This window comes from Pinus tabuliformis, chromosome X (genome assembly GCF_031772625.1).
Source record: "Pinus tabuliformis cultivar Carrire ecotype Pingquan chromosome X, CPIR1, whole genome shotgun sequence".
NCBI lineage: Eukaryota > Viridiplantae > Streptophyta > Pinopsida > Pinales > Pinaceae > Pinus > Pinus tabuliformis.
In genome coordinates this window covers 1,191,903,037-1,191,919,058 of record NC_142308.1, presented here as the reverse complement: position 1 = coordinate 1,191,919,058, position 16,022 = coordinate 1,191,903,037, and positions in this window count along the sequence as shown.

The following is a 16,022-nucleotide window of genomic DNA, read 5'->3' as shown; positions in this document are numbered from 1 at the left end:
AGTGGGCTGAGCAAGACCTTTACTAATACTAACTTCAGGACCATGTGCATCTGATGGAGAGGAGCCTGAGTGAGTGAAAAAACTTTTGATAGTCCCATCACCCTTCATTCTACCCTTTCCCTTATCTTGAACAGAAGCAAAAGAGGGAGGAACATAACGGAAAGGGTTTGATGCATCAGTTTGAGGGATAGAGGAAGAACCCTCAAACTCATAGTGGGGGTTGGCAGCCATCATTCTTTGTATCTCCCTCTTCCTCCCAATTTCAGCCTGTATCTCTTTTTGCCTAGTCTTTTCTTCTTTAAATTTTTCAAAGCTTTCCAACAAATTCTTTCTAATCTCCCCAATTTGATCAGAGGGACATGGAGTAATATTGCCTTTAATCCCTGCCAAGTGTTGTTTCAGCCTATGAATCCCCCCAGGACCTGACTTAATTTTCCTATGGCAAAACTTGCAACACATCTCACTATCAACCATTTCAACATATGCCCAAGTAGGATCTTTTGCTCTAGGTGCCATTTTTTGACTAGGAAAACAATCTAAAAATGAAAAAAAAAAAAAAAAATTGATTCAATGTTCATTTATTTGACTAAAAACACTCTCTAAGCTATCTTGATATGCACCTAAAATTTACTAAGTAAAAACAGATTTATAGAGGTGGAAAAAAATACCTCCAGGCACAAACTGCCTCCTCAAGCTTGCTCCAAGAATCAGCTCCTCAATGCTGCTCCAAATGGCTGCCCAAGAAGCTCCTCACTCCAGCTACAATGCTCCTCCAAGACTCCTCACTGCTGCTCCAAAACAAGCTCAAGAACTGCTCACTAACTCTCAAAGAAGACTCTCACTCAAATGCATAAGACTGCTGTGAGTGAAATGAGAGCATTTGGCTGTCTTAAATAGAGTTTGGGAGGGGGAAATGGACCCCAAAAGCATTTAACAATCTACCATTACCCTTTGGAATCCACAAACCCTACTTAACTTTACCAAAAAACAGCAAAAAAGTGAATTTAATTCATAAAATACGCTGCCCAGCCGTGCTTTTAATGACTCGGCCGAGTCAATACGGACCCGGCCGGGTTGACCGAGTCAGCTATGACTCGGCCGAGTCATTGGATGACTCGGCCGAGTCATAGCTGACTCGGTCAGCCGAGCCGGGTTGCTGGCCGGGTCATTGTGTTGGGGTTTGACTCGATCCGAAACGGCCGTTTCGGTTTCAACTCGGCCGAGTTGTAAAACAGAGGCCAGCAGCAATCATAGTTTCGAAATAAGCAGAAAGAACAGAAAAATCAGGATCCTCAAGGACAGATCAGAACACCATTTGAGCAAAAATACACACAAGGCCCGGAATATGATGAAGACGAAATTGTTGAGGCTAATCACTTCTTTGAGGAAGATGAATCACCTACCTTTTTTACTGAGGAAGATCAGTTTTCTCAGGAATCAATAACACTAAGTGATCAGCAGCTTGTCCTTGCCAATGATGATTCATGGGCAATGCAGATCGGAGAGTATCAAAGGGGATATCATAATGCACTCAATCATTTGCAGAAACAATACAACTTGAGGAGCAGAAATGTCCCTGTCACATTACATCAGAAAAGGCAGAATGTTTAGAAAGATACACCGGATAAAGAAGCAGCTCCTACAGATCAAAACAGAGAAAAAGAAATTGTCATTCTGAGTCAGGATAAAAATAATGAAGCTTCTACCAGCAATGTGAGGAAGGACAAGGAGGTTCAAACTGAAAGTTAGAAAAAGGAATCTCAAGCCAAAGGACAGCCTGAAAGGAAAGACACTGCAGCAAAAGAGGTAGACAAACAATCCAATCTGTTTAGCTTAGAGAATGAAATTTCCAAATTGAAGGTTTCAATTCCTCTAACTGAACTAGTTCATAATGAAAAGTACAAATTCCAAATTGCTAAGATGTTGAAAGTAGATCAAATGTCAGATACTGTCAATGTTTTTTTTTTTTGACAATAACAGCTAGATTTTATTTAAGATTCGGCAAAACAGCTGCCGAGGGCTTTAACAGGGCTACTCTGAGTTTCCTTGTTACAGATTTTGCTTTCATTTTAATAGGAGGCGAGGAGAGTACATTTAGCTTTTGATAAGTACACTGAAGGAATTACTCTGTGATTGCAGATAGGAGCTTGAATATGCGCTTGATTTGGTTTCAGAGTGGCGTCTTGAATTTTCACTGCTTTTGCTTGCCGCGACTTAGCTCTGCATCCTAGCTTGCAGAGAGGAGACCCAACGCACCGAACTTTCATTGTCGGGTCATCCAAAGGCTCATTGCTTGTTTTCTTTTGATTTGTCTGGTGAATTGTTACTTTGTGCTCAAGATTGCCCAGTAAGGTGTCAACATTGCCGGCAATGCTTGCCGATTCATCATAGAACGTAGCAGAGGCCTTACTGCTATCTAAACAAGCCTTGATGAAGCCCTCGTGAACCCCCCAGCACCTACCCAACGGATTGCAGAGTGACACAGCAGTGAATTCCAACGTAGAGCAGAGATCGAAAATGACGCGGTTGCGTTCTAAGTTTTTCCTTTTGGATGGGTCCGAGTCTCCTAACAGCTGCCAGCTAAATTTGGTTCAGTCCCGAAGCTCGGGGGGATGGAGAGAAATCTGAACCAGTGGATTGCTCATAGGAACAGAGGCCCAGTCTTCTCCAGAATTAAGGAATGCTGCAGTCCAATTCAATATCATTTACTAACAGAGATCTCCTGCTCCGGATAGAGCCTAGATTGGCTGCCAAGTCCGCCTGAGAGTTTAACTTCCTCAGAATATGATAGAAGGAGATTTTGTGAAACTTGGGCAAAAGAAGTCTGATTTTTTTAGTGTGGAGGCTAAATGTATCTGAGAAGGGTTCTTTTGAGAGTTCATAGCCTGGATAATTAGACTAGAGTCTCCAAAGACTGAGATGGAGAGGAGATTCCTCTTGATAGCCAGATTTAGACCCTGCCACAGAGCAAGAGCCTCCGCTCTGTTGTTTGTTTCATGCCCCAGACCCCATGCAAAACGCAGCTCAGTTGAGCCACCAGGACGCAAGATAACTCCATCGCCACCCGCCACTCCTGGGTTACCTTTAGAGGCCCCATCGAAGAAAAGGCAGTGATCTTCCAAAGCTGATCTCCATTTGATGAATTCCTGTTCTTCCAGACGAATTTCCCAATGAGAAGGGGTCTTTGCAGGGGGAATGGGTCTATTCTGATGGTTTGGAACTAGTTCTTTTAGCCATTGATCTTCCTCGCTGTCCAGGATCATACCATTTCTTATGGCGGGTTTGGCTTCTAAGGCCTCACCCAACAGAGCTTTGATCTTAGTGATAATTTTGACCGGATTACAACTCTCCTCCCTAAAAATTCTGTTGTTCCTCTCCAGCCACAGTTTCCAGCATGTGAATTTGGGAATCCACATCCAGCCAGTCTTGAGAAGGCTTTTTTTGGAGAGACAAAACGGGGATAACTTGGCCCAGTTTCTTAGCAGGTCCGGAATATTTCCAGGAAGCTCTATTTTGTCAGGTCCTAACATCAGGACACCCCTCCAAACTTCTTGAGCAAAGGGGCACAATAACAACAAGTGATTAGCCGTTTCTTCATCCGAAACACAAAGAGGACACCTGGAGGGACCTTCCATTCCATGCCTCCTCAGGTTATCTCTAGTGACGATACTTTTATGCACCAATGTCCAGCAAAAGAAGTCAATTTTGGGGAGAGCAGGAAAAGACCAAATAAATTTCCATTGAGTTGGCTCTGGGGGAACGTTTGGGATAGCCATCATACTTTTGTAACCTTCTGCTGCTGAGTATGAGCCTGAAAGAGAGCCCCACCCTCTTTTGTCCTTAGAAGAGGCCTTTAAGGGAGATTTTCCTTGGAGAAAATCCAACAATAAAGAGGCTTCACCATCCAGCCAATGAGGGACCTCCCCCAGATTCCAACCATCCCAAAGACTTCCTGCATCATCTGTCCAATTGGAGATGTCCCAGAGGGTTTCCAGATTGTTGGCTTGAAGCCAAACTCTGATATTTACAAGTTCTACCATCTGATTCAAGGGCTGCTCTCCAAGAATCGAATCTTCCCAAATTCTTATTTTTTTCCCATAACTTGGGATCCAATACAACTTGTGACTAAAATGTTTCATAGCTGTGAGACAGAGTTTGAAAACCGAAGATCCTTTGGTTATTCTTGGAGGCTGGTCCAAACACCTCAAGCGCTGTCCATGAAAATATTTTTTCCACAGAACTTTCTTGCTCCAACTAGGATTCCCAGAAACAATGTTCAAAAGGAGCTTGGAGCCCAGAGCAAGATTTTGGGCTGCCAAATCCCGCATTTGGAGACCTCCTTCCAAGAAAGGCTTCTTAAGAGTGTCCCAGTTTACTAAGTGGAGCCTTCTTTCATTATTTTTCCCTCCCTCCCACAGAAATCTTCTCAGGAGACCATCCACTTTACTAATAAAGGTTTTAGGGGCTAGAAGAATGGAATTCTGATATAACGGTAGACTTATGAGAACAGATTTCATTAGGATTACCTTCCCAGCATTATTCAACCATGAGGCTCCCCAAGCTTGTATTCTGAGTTTTAGCTTGTCTAGCAGGGGCATCCAGTGAGCTACCTTAGGATTTGATTTGAAGATTGGGATCCCAAGATACTTAAAAGACTCCCAGGTCAGGGTTCCTTCCATTTCTAACAACCTTGCTATGTCTGTCAATTCCTTGATCGAGCAATTCCAGCCATAGATCGTGCTTTTTAGATAGTTGATCTTGCTGCCTGAAACCTCCCTATAAACGTCCAGCTCCTTCTTGAAGGTCCTAGCAAAATTTATGCTAGCTCCTCCAAGCAATAATGTATCATCAGCAAACTAGGCATGATTTATGTCTTTAACATTGTGAGCCATCCTCAGGCCTGGCAGAGTTTGGATCTGTTGACAGTAGTCTAGCTGGAAGTTGAGCACCGAAGCTTGAATGGCGTAAAGAAGCGGGGACAAAGGGAAACCTTGTCTTAGCCCCCTCGAGGCCTGGAAGAATTCCGTTGATCGACCATTAACCAAAGGCGCTATCCAAGGGGAAGCTATGCAGGCTTTCACCCATGTTATGAGAGCTTTTGAGAAGCCAAATTTCTCCATCACAGAAAACAGGAAATCATGTCTCACCCTATCAAAGGCATTTGCCAAATCTAGCTTAATCACCATGCCTTTCTCTTTTTTATGACAGCTTGAGTGAATTGCTTCTTGCACCAGCACAATATTGTCAAGAATCTTTCTCCCTTTGATGAATCCTCCTTGGTTTTCAGGGATGATGACCAGCAGAATTTTCTTAAGACAGTTGGCTATTATTTTTGTAACCAGCTTATAACTTGTATTACACAGAGAGATGGGGTGGAATCTGCTGAAGTCGGTGGAGCCTTTATCTTTCGGAATCAAGGCAAGGAAGGCCGAGTTGGTAATGCCTCCAACCTTGGTACATGTCTGTGATTTCCGGACCATTCTCAGAAGATCTTTTTTAATTGTACGCCAGCAAGTCAGGTATAACCTTGCTGTGAACCCATCAGAGCACGGAGCTTTATCCGGTTCCATGCAATCCAAAGCTTTTTTAATCTCATTCATACTAATCGGAGCAGTCAGCATAAAATTGTCAGAATCTTGAACATAATGAGGAATTAGATCAAACAGGTGGGCTTGAGAATCGATAGGAGGGTCTTCCGGGGCCGAGTAGAGATCTTTGAAGAAGGTGTGGGTTGCTCGCTTTATGCCTTCAAAATCTTTAACCACAGTGTTTTGAAAGTGAATTTCTTTTACTTTTTTGAAGTGCTTGCGTGCTTCAGCTTGTTTATGGAAGTAGCTTGTATATTTGTCTCTATCCTGTAACCAAAGATTTCTGGACTTCTATCTCCAGAACTCTTCTTCATCCCTACTTGCTCTATGAAGATCTTTTTGCAGCTCTACTTCTTTTTGAAGAAGGATTTGAGTTACATCGGAATTCTCCATTGTTAATTGATGGACTGCTAAACTGTCATGCATCTCCTTTCTTTTGGCGGTGGGCATTTTCAACCTTTTAGCCCACTCCCTGAGCTCTCTTTTATGTCCCCTCAATTTTTCTTCCCACACAAAGAAGGGGGATCCTTGAACTTGTCGGCTCCAGGCCTCGGATACCACCTCCTAGAAACCTTCTTGATGAATCCATAGAGAACTGAATCTAAAGGGAATGGGGCCAAGATTTCCATCCAAGGAGAGCTCAAGCAGAATGGGTTTATGGTCAAAGGTGTAGTTCGGCAGGATTTTAGAGGTGGCCATTAGACCACAAGTCAAGAAGGAGGATTGGACTAGAAATCTGTCCAAGCGAGCAGCAATGTGGCCGGGGCCTATCCTTTTGTTGGACCAGGTGAATTTCCCAGATGTGGGCTTGATATCCTCCAATTCCCAACCTAATATGAGGTCTTCAACCCATTCTCTAGCTAGATCCCTGACCAGCGAGCCCCCCTTTTTCTCTTCTGTAGCTAGCATAACATTCAGATCACCAGCAATAATAATATTTTCTGGATTGTGCAAAAAAAGATAGGACTGGAGCGAGTCCCAACAAATTTTTTTCTCAGATGGTAAGATCGGAGCATATAGATTGAACATACTTACTTGATGGCCAAATTCTTTGTGGAGGAGCTTAGTGAATAGCCAATGGGGGCAACATTCTTCGTAAATCAGATCATATTTGGAGCTGTCCCAAAAGGAGGCAATCCCTCCAGAGGCGCCTCTGGCACTGACTGCTCTCCCTTGGCCTTTATGCCAGAATGCTTTGCTTGCTTGGAGGAGTAGAAGGTCCTCCAGCTTTGTCTCCTGGATGAGAAGGATTTCAGGCGAGTACATCCTCACAATGTCTTTCAAAGCTTCTTCTTTCAACCTGTTGCCTAACCCTCTGCAATTCCAGGAGACGTATTTCATTATTTACTGGCTTGGGAGGTTGTGGCTCCTCTTGGAGCCTGACCATGCTTGCGCTTGGATCTGGTATTCATCATTCCTTTGAGAGTTTTCTAAGAGCCTTGGAGTACATCCAGATAAGTTTTTTCCTCTCTCTGTTTCTTCTTGGACTTTCGACCCCTGGCCGACTTGATAGGAGTGACTTGCGAGCTGTCTGATTCGGAGACTCCATCTTCTGAATCTCCCTCAGAATCGGAGCCCAGACTGATGTGCTCCTCGTTTTCTTCTTTTTCCCCTTGATCATCCTCTGATGGAGGAAGATTTGACTTTGCCTCGGCTTCTTGCACTTTCTTCGACGAGTCTTCTGGTTCCTCTTGGATCTCAATGGCATCTGTCTTTTCCCTAGAGGAAGAACCTTCTTTTGGAACTTCTTTGGCTTTTGGTTTAGGCTGGGGCTTCACCAATGGCCCTGAATTTTTCTTCTTAGTTGGTTTTGGGATTGCCTTGCCCTTTTTGATCTCTTTCCATCCTTCTTCGTCCACTTTGTCCCCAGTTGGAGCCTTTGGGCAATTTCGTTGGAAGTGTCCATGTTTGTGATAGGTTCTGCATTTGAAAGGCAACTGCTTGTAATCCAATTTTTGATAGTGATGCCATTCTCCGACTGTAAGTTTTACCGCTTCGGGCAGTCCAACTTCCAGATCGACTTCCACACAGATTCTTGCACAGGTATATTGGCCCTTGTTATCTGCTTTGTCAATGAAACAGCCTAGACCATTTCCAATCTTTTGCAAGGTGTGATAGCTCCAGCAATGGATCGGAAGATTGGGGAGCCGGACCCAGACTGGGACCTCTTTAGGGGCATCGACTGAGGGATCGAAGTCGGGGGTCCATTTATTAAGGTACAGACCCTGATTTCCCATGAAATACGAACCGTTTCTAAATACCAGATCTTGATCTTCTTTGGAGGTGAACTCGAAAATGAAATACCCTCTTCCTACAGCATAGCAGATCACATTGTTTTTTAGCTGAGGTCTCCAATTGCATTGGATCCAGTCATCTGTTGTTTTTGTAAAGGGCCAGCGTCCCATAAATTGTCCGACCAACTCTCTATCAGCCAGGGCTAGGGCGATTTTTATCGGTTGGTCTTCTAGCAGGGCGATCTCAGGAATTTCCTCCAATTTTTTGATAAATTTCGGGACTTCTGGGGCCAAATGTTTCTTCCCTTTCTGTGTTAGCAATCTTCGGAATGCTTCCTCAGATGAGATTGGCGGGGTGGGAGAAGGCTCCCCACCCCCAGGCGCACTCATGGCGGCGGCTGTGGCTCCTCTGCGATCGCAAAACCTAGCAGACGCGGTCGCTGTGCGTGGCTCCTTCACCAAGTACCGGTAGAATAACCAAGAGTTTCAGATACAGTCAATGTTGCCAATGATGAACCTGCAATTTTATTTGGTCCAGCTGTAGAGGGAATTCCTGAGGATAATGAAGTTCCCCCTTTCTATCTTAGTTTGAAAATCCATGAGTTTATACTCCATAATGCCATGTTAGATTCCAGCACCTCACATAACCTGATGCCAAAAGCTATTATGGACAAACTAGGATTAGATATTACTCGACCTTACCATGACTTGTATTCTTTTGATTCGGGGAGAGTCAAATGCCTTGGCCTTATCAAAGATCTAGTAGTGTCCCTCGACCAAATCCTAGCCAAAAATGTATTGATGGATGTAGTGGTCGCTGATATACCTCCACGGTTTGGCATGTTGCTTTCACGATCTTGGGGGGCAAAGCTGAAAGGAACCTTGCAACTTGATTTTTCATATGCTACTATACCGGTATTTGGGCAGCTCAGAAAACTATACCGGGAGAAGAAGATGAAATTCATGATTAGTAGCAAAGAAAGACCAAATAATCACCCTATCCATGTTGTACATACCGATCTAGAGTCTTTCATTTTGTATAGTGATTTGAATTCAGTTGATGATGATAGTCAAATTGTTCAGATTTTAGAAGTTTCGGATGTCATAAGTAGTGTACAGGAAGATTTGATTGCAGAAAAATAGGAAAATGATACTAAAAGTTTGCAGCTGGAAATTTCATCCGAAGAGATTGTTGAATCAGTGCCAAAAACTCAGATTGTTGAAAGAGTAAGTCATCCTCTAGAAAATCAAAAAGATCAGTCCTCTAAAATTATGTTTCCCGATGAGGAAGAAGGTCTTTGGACCATGGAGTTTGATGGTGCATTGGGGAAGGAGCTGGAATCGACATGTGGATTCATGGCCCCTTGCATCAGTCATGCAAAATTCCTCGAAATGTAAGATTAAGTTCTTATAAATTGGCTTTTGATTGCTCGAATAATGAGGTAGAGTACGAAGCACTGATTGCTGGCCTTAAAATTCTGAAAAAATTGGGAGCGAAGAGAATTTCAGTTTATGGCGACTCCGAGTTAATAATTAAACAGGTAAAAGGGGAGTACCAGGCCAAGCATCCAAGGATGCGAGCTTATAGAAATGTTGTCCTTGACATTCTTAAGACTTTTTCAGAGTATACTTTATCTTTGATCCCTAGAACTCAGAATATGATGGTTGATTCTCTTGCTACTGCAGCAAGTATGGTTAAGATTCCTACCCGTTCAGGTAAGAAGTATTCAATTCATGTCAAACATCGCCCAGTTGTCCCTGACAATCTGAGATATTGGCAGGTGTTTTGGGACGACAAATAGATTAATAACTTTTTGCAGATGGAGGATGAATTTCTGAATTCCCATATTGATGATACATGTGATGAAGATGATTAGGAAATTGAAGCAACAGAGGTTGAAGTGTGGGAGTTGAAAGACAATAACATTCCACGAGGTCTTGTACCTTTGGAAGAATTATTTGATCGTGATGATGTTGCTAGAAAGCCCACCATGGTCCCTACAGAAAAAGGTGTTGAGGATGTAAACATTGGTATAGCAAATAAACCCAAGATGGTCAAATTATCAAGGTCTCTATCTCCTGAGATCAAAAGTAAGTATATTGCTTTGTTAACAGAGTTTCCTAATGTATTTGCTTTGGACGATTCAGATTTAAGGAGTATGATAAAAACATCATTCAGCACACTATACCAGTCAAACCTACTCAAAAGCCATTTCGCCAGAAGTTGAGGAGGATTAATCCTAAGTTGCTGCCATCCATCGAAAAAGAGGTGAATAGGCTTTATAAATCTGGTATTATAGTTCCCATTCGATTTTCTCAATGGATGTCCAATCTTGTGCCGGTGAGAAAGAAGACTGGGGAGATTCGCCTTTGTATCGATTTCAAAAATTTGAACAAAGTATCCTTAAAGGACAATTATCCCCTACCAAAGATGGACCATATCCTGCAAAGGGTAGTTGGATCTTCCAGAATGTCATTGCTTGATGGATACTCAGGCTACAATCAGATTTTAGTGCACAAGGATGATTAGCTGAAAACAGCCTTCACAACACCATGGGGTACATTTATGTACGCCAAAATGCCGTTTGGATTAAAAAATGCAGGGGCAACATTTCAGCGCACCATGGACATTGCTTTTGCCAACGAAAAGGATGTTTTTCTAGTTATTTATTTAGATGATCTCACTATTTTCTCTAAGTCTGATGAAGAACACTTACATCATCTAAGAATTGTCTTTCAGAGATGCAGAAAATTTGGCATTTCGTTGAATCCTAAAAAGAGCCTATTTTCTATGGAGGAAGGTAAGTTGTTGGGGCATATCATTTCCAACGATGGTATTCGCATCAACCCTGCTAGAGTTGAAGCAATCTTGCAGCTTGATTTCCCAAGGAATAAAAAAGAGATTCAGTCATTCAATGGGAAAATTAACTTTTTAAGGAGGTTCATCCCAAACCTCACTGAACATTTGAGAGAGATGACAGACATGCTAAAAAAAGATAGCGAGGTAAGATGGTCTAAAAATGCCAAGAAATCATTTAATGTAGTCAAGTTTTCCTTGTCTACTACTACTTTGATCAGTCCCGATTACACTTCAGATTTTATTATATTTTCATTCACCTCCAAGCATACTTTAGCAACTATCCTAATGCAAAAGAGAGATCAGAAAAATGAACAGCCTATAGCTTTTTTCAGCCAGACAATAAGGGATGCAGCACTTAAATACAACATTATTGAGAAGCAGGCTTTGGCTTTGGTAAAAGCGCTCAAAGATTTCCGAGTATATATTTGCATTCTCATACTATAGCCTATGTTCCAACAGCAACTGTAAAGGAAGTCCTTACGCAGACTGATCCAGAAGGTCGGAGAGGAAAATGGATAGCAGCAATGTTAGAATATGATCTAGAAATAAAGCCAACAAAGCTCATTAAAGGACAGGGTTTGGCCAAGCTCATGGCTGAATCGAATTTGCATGCATTAGACATTAACTTGATTGTTGCTCTCTCCGATGAAGAAACAGAAGAATCACAGGTACAGGTGTCAGACATGTTTAGTTTATCTCCATAGTACTCCGACATAGTTTATGTCTTGCAGCATCTAAATCCTCCGCCTGAAATTCCCAAAGGTAAAACTAGATCCTTAAAGTTAAAAGCTTCCAAGTATTGCATTATTGATGGTGTTTTGTTTTGGAAAGATCCGGATGGTGTATTGTTGAACTATCTTGTTGAAAATGAAGCTAAGGGTGTGATGATTGATTTCCACAAAGGAGATTGTGGTGGCCACCTCTTTTGGAAAACCACAGCCAACAAAATCTTGAGAGTCGAGTTTAATTGGCCTACTCTTTTTTCTGATGTGTACAAAACAGTAATGAGCTGCCATGAGTGCCATATTTTTCAAGGGAAAAGAAAACTTTTGCCATTGCCTTTGCAGCCAGTTTCGGTTTCAACTCCATTTCAGCAGTGGGGTTTTAATTTTGTTGGAGAAATACATCCTTCATCGTCTGCACAGCACAAGTGGATCCTAACAGCCACAGACTACTTTACGAAATGGATTGAAGCAATTCCAACTAGGCAAGCTACTGATTCTGTTGTTATTCAGTTTATTGAAACTAATATCTTGTCTATATTTGGCTGCCCGCATAAAATAATCACTGACAATGACATTGCTTCAAGTCCAAGAAGATGGTGGAGTTTTGTGAGAATTACCATATTACGTTGGGGCATTCTACCGCTTATTACCCACAAGGGAATGGGTTAGCTGAATCCTCTAATAAATCTCTTATCAACATCATTAAGAAAGTTCTGGAGGTCAATAAAAAGAACTGGCACAAAAAGCTCATTAATGCTTTATGGGCAGACAGAGTCAGTACTAAAAAATCCATAGGCATGTCTCGTTTTCAGTTGGTGTACGAGGTTGATATTGTTTTTCCTTCATCCCTTGTTGTTCCAGTCATGAAAATTCTGCAGGAAGTTGGCAGCGAACCGAATGATGTGCAACAGAGGATAAGTCAAATGATCCATTTACAACAAACTAGGGAAGAAATATTTCAAAATACTTCCAAGCTTCAGGAAAGGATTAAAAAGAGTTATGACCGCAAGACCAAAGAAGACAACTTCAACATGGATGATGTGGTTCTTCGTTGGGATGCACGAAACGAAGAGAAGGGAAAACATGGCAAGTTTGTGTTAAAATTGGCAACTAGGGCCTAACTCCATGTGGGTCATCTTATTTATGGCAGCTGATATTTTTCTTGGATCCCTCTCATCGAGAGGTGTAGGATTGATCTAAATATGATCTGATTCCAATAAGTATTCGTGGAGTTCTGAATTTATTTGTGTTATAAGACAATTCATTAAGGTCGGCCAGCAACCAAATAAACCCCTCATATGCTCAACGTTTTAGTATAAAAGGAGATGACTTGAGAGTCATTTTACACACAACTTCTCTCTTGATTTCTCTCCACTTGTCTTGGGTTTTAGTGTGAGAGAAACCTAGGAGGAAGTAGCCCTAATGCAATCCTAAGGAGGATGCCCTAATGCAGTCCTAAGGAGGATGATCTAGCTCTCAACGAAGTTACAGAGGAGAGATCTAAATGCTACCCTATGGAGAAGCTCTAAACGCTGCCCTGTGGAGAAGCCCTAACGCTACCCTATGGAGAAGAGCTAACGCTGCCCTATGGAGAAGCCCTAACGTTGCCCTTTGGAGAAGCCCTAACATAACCTATGAAGAGGTATACACAGTCAAGAAGGGCAGCAATGTAAGCCCTCAACGCAGATTAGAAAAGGGTCTCTACCCTAGATGGATGCCCTAGAACCTCAACGCAGTCTATGGAAGAATGAAAGCTCTAACCGCAGCAAGAGAGGAAGGATCTTAGACAGCGTGGAGGAGGCTCAAGTTCCTCAATGGAGGGCGAGTTAATTACTGGAGCAGTAGCATGTTTTTGAGTCACTTTGGTGGAGGCCTAGAGGTTGTCTTGGATGCCACTGACTACTCTTGAGGGCCGAAGGGATGAGGAACTGTTTCGTGGGGATAGAACCCTTGGAAAGGGCTACTGTAGCAAGGGATAGGCTTGCTATAGCAAGTCGCAGTCCCTTATACACCTACAGGTCTACGTTAAGGCTAACAAGGAGGGCGTAAGGGCTAGTTGTGACTGCTGGGGTATAACAAGTCAACGTGTGGTTTAGGAATGCTGGAGAAGGGTAATCATAGCCTTGGGACAGATGTTGTGAAGGTTGTCCAAACAGCTATTAGAATATCCTTGCCAGTCCAACAATGTGGCAATCAGAGAATCCCTTAAAAATGAATTGATGTAAGTGCAGCAGCATGATATCATAAGGTGTGACAACATTGTAATAAGGGTGCAGCACAATGATGATGAATGCTACAATAAGGTGCAACATGAGGAGCAGCAAGCATGCAAGGGACAGCAACCATGTAAGGGACAACAAGCATGCAAAGGACAACAAGCAAGTAAGGTACAACAAGCATGCAAGTTACAACAAGCAAACAATGGGACAGCAAGCATGGACAACATGGTTCAACCATGGCACATGGGACAGCAGTGCAGCATTAGGTGCAGCAGTCATGAGGTCCAACATTGTGTTGATGGGTGCAGCATGGTGCAACACGATGAGGTGCAGCATGATGACGAGATGCAGCACGATGATAGGTGAAGGAGCCACCTTGGAGAATCAGTAGAAGCAGCATGTCTTCAACTAATCTCATGTATCATCTTCTTAGAGATGATCTATGTTCTTATCTAGATAAGTCAAAGTGTCGACTTCTGTTGTAAATGTACTATCTCTCTCTCTCTCTGCTGAACTATTGAAGAACATATAAGAAGAATTGATCAAGGGTTTCCCCACATTGGGCTTTGTCCCTGGCTAGCGCCACATCTTGTGTCCTCTTGTCTTGGCTTGTCTTTTGCGATTTATGTTTATGTTCTATCTGCAGTTTACTTTAATGTTGATGTGATTGCCAATTTGGGAAAGATATTGAGCTAACTGTGAAAATTAAAATAAATTGCTCTAAGCATAGAACATACCTAAACTTAACAGTTTGAGAATTGGAAGGGACCTTACAGAATCTCGGCCTTCAAGGGAAAGAATGCTTATGTGTTGGAAGAAATGAATGGTGAAGGTTATTCCGGAGGAGCAATCAATGGTAGGTTGCTTAAGCACTACTATTCTTGAAAGATTTCTGCAAATTTTCATCATCATTGTATATATCAATTTACATTTCATGTCAGAGTGTATAGTGGCTATCATAGGAGTTTGAAGCCCGAGGAGAAGGCCCTAAGACTTCTTTGATCAGTTGTTAGTTTGAAGATTCAGTTTATTTTGTTTGTCAGAGTCAGTCAGTCAATCAGTTTTTAGTTTGAGTTTAGTCTTTGCAATCTGACTCCATGCCCAATGGATAAGGCTACTAGGTCTACAGTGTTCTTGACACCTCCTATGGAGCTGCCATCCCTAATGGAGCCAATGTTAGTGTCGGTCTTTTTTTCCTGCCACCAGTGATCAAATGTTCTCTTTCAGCATTTCCATTAGGGTTTAGGATCAAGTTTTTGTCATTTTACTAGGTCCTCCATTCAAAAACTTTGGTCACTGGTTACTATGTCTACGGTTATTTTCACTTTTTCGAGAATTTTTACATGTCGGTCACTTTCATCATTCACCTCAATGTATCATCATTATGAGAATATCATCATCATGTCAATCATCACCATCATGATTTCACTCAGTCTAGTGTCTCCATTAGGTCATTAGGCTTTCAAGGTCACCAACACTTTCATTTCATGCATAAAATCCGGCATAGGATGAGTTGTGATAAGCAAGTCTTTTCAATAAATTCTGATTTCAGATGTAATTTCATGTTTCTATATGTAATAACTACTTCAGAGCTGCAGTTTCAAAGTTCCAAAAAGAAGGTACACTGTTCATAAGAAGATACAAAGTCCAAGTTACAAATGTCCAAGGCTACCAGGTTCCAAGGAATGAAAGTCATGTTTTAAAAAGGCATGTGGGGCCCATGATCACTCAAAAGAGTATTATGCTATGTCTATAAAAGCCCAAAAAGACTTATACAGATTTCATTTGCATTCTTATCTTACCTTGTTATCGAGCTCATTCCTCCTTAGGTGAGAAAACACGGGTTTTTCAGCTTAATGTGGCAAAATTTGCTTGGCGCTGCGCATACAAGCATTGTGTTGCATTTTTGGAGGAGGCGTTGCGCGTAGAAGCAGTGTGTTGTGCTTTTACGCTGCGCACTGGTGAACTGCGCTACGCACGAGACAGAGTCTCCCAAAAATCATAAAAAATCACTCAAATTAAAACTTCAAGCCTGCATTCCAGTTTCTTCATCCTCTAAGCCTCATAAAAAGTAAGTACACTCATTTTCATCCCCTCTTCCTTTGGCAAAACAAACAAATGATTGTGAGTTTAGTCCTCTAGCGTTTTCTATGAATTTCATGTTTTGAGCTTGCAAATGATCAGTTGGAGCTTTGAAACCCTAAAATCACTATCCCTATACCTCTATTTGCATGCAACTCATCATCCCCATTCACCAAAAAACCACTTTCCTTCATTCCACTTCACGTCCCTACAAACCCTAGCCCTAATCTATCAAATTGGGCAGTTTCCCTAGCTAGGACTGTGTTTAAATTTCCTAGCTCATCTCCCTCATTCATTTCCCTTCATTTAACTTC